Source organism: Myotis brandtii, unplaced genomic scaffold (genome assembly GCF_000412655.1).
Source record: "Myotis brandtii unplaced genomic scaffold, ASM41265v1 scaffold147, whole genome shotgun sequence".
Lineage (NCBI taxonomy): Eukaryota > Metazoa > Chordata > Mammalia > Chiroptera > Vespertilionidae > Myotis > Myotis brandtii.
The window spans coordinates 1911465-1912881 of NW_005355292.1; the positions used below are offsets into that span (position 1 = coordinate 1911465).

Below are 1417 nucleotides of genomic sequence, written 5' to 3' on the forward strand. Positions count from 1 at the left end.
GAGCTGCCGCTCCCCTCGGACCAGGGCCGGAGCCCGCCCTCTGCTCCTTCCTTCACCCGAAAGGAAAGTGCAGGTAGAACTAATTTCAGGGCGATGTTCCATGATGGCCACTGGCTTGCAGGTTTTTAACAACCTGCATGGAGCCCACATCTCGGGGGAGGGCCCAAAATCGCTTCTTTTTTCCCCTCCAAACACACCATTTCTAGTTGCTCCACCATAAACCCGTTGAAAACACGAAGACTCTAGAATTAAAGAAGCTAGAGAAATAAAGAGAAAAATAAACCTGTCAAATCCATGCTCTCAAATATTTATTTAAAATCCAAATAACTAGCCCGGCCGGCGTGGCTCAGTGGTTGAGCGCCGTCCTATGAACCAGAAGGTCCCGGTTCGATTCCCGGTCAGGGTACAGGCCGGGGTTGCGGGCTCCATCCCCTGTGTGGGGCGTGCAGGAGGCAGCCGGTCAATGATTCTCTCTCATCATTGATGTTTCTCTCTCTCTCTCTCTCTCTCTCTCTCTCAAATCAATAAAAATTTATTTAAAAATAAGAAAGTAGAAGAAATAAAATCCAAATAACTAAAATCATGATGAACACTTTTTAACATGGCAGAGAGCTGGTCCCACCCGGACGCACCCCAGATGCAGACCCGCCAGCCCTCTTGCCCCCAGACATGCCCTGCAGGGCCTGAGCCAGTGTTTCAGGGCCCGAGCTGCAAGTTCAGGGCCACACGTCTGTTTTCCACCCGAAGGAAGTCCAGCTCGTGTAGGCCTGGACATTCCTTGGAGGACGGCAGGCCTTTAAGTACTCATTTTCAGGAAATTACTTGTTCTCTGGAAGAATCAACATTTTGCTTTGAATCTGGCTACATGAAAGTTGGCCCAGTCAAGAGGTGTGGTCTCTACAGGGGCCCACAGGACACAATGGACCGAGCCCTGAGTCATGGGCAGCGCCTGGTCTCGGGGGCGCATGTCCAGCGAGCTGATTTCACTCAGATTCCGGGCCTGCATGTGTCAGGGCTCCATCAACTGCCCGAGCTTGTGCTGCTTTTGTTGTCCCGTGATTTCCCCACTGGTGGGTGGGGGGGGGGGGGGGCGGAGAAGGAGGGAAGAAGGAAGAAAGGAAAGAAGGGTGGAGGGAAGGAAAAAAAGGAGAAATCAAGGAGAAGGTGGAAGACATAAAGACACAAAGGAAGAAAAAACTAAAGAGAAAATAAGTCTCGGTCTGTGTAAGAATCACAACCTGACAAAGTCCCAGCACCCATGGTTTGAAGAGACGTGGACTTCCGCTCTTTTCATCTCTGAACAATGAAGGAGATGGCGGCGGGCTGATTAAAACTTTGTTTCCACTGAAATTTCAAAGCACTGAGTTGTTTTATCCTGAGCCACTGGCTGGATCTGGAGCACTGAGCAAAACGCCCC

At 50.7% G+C, this 1417-nt stretch overlaps 1 protein-coding gene across 1 annotated transcript in view; it reads right to left on the bottom strand.

Annotated features, from left to right (window-relative positions):
- ERG (v-ets avian erythroblastosis virus E26 oncogene homolog) overlaps positions 1–1417 on the bottom strand; it is a 159071-nt gene that overhangs the window by 101700 nt on the left and 55954 nt on the right. The gene's annotated exons all lie outside the window — the stretch shown is intronic.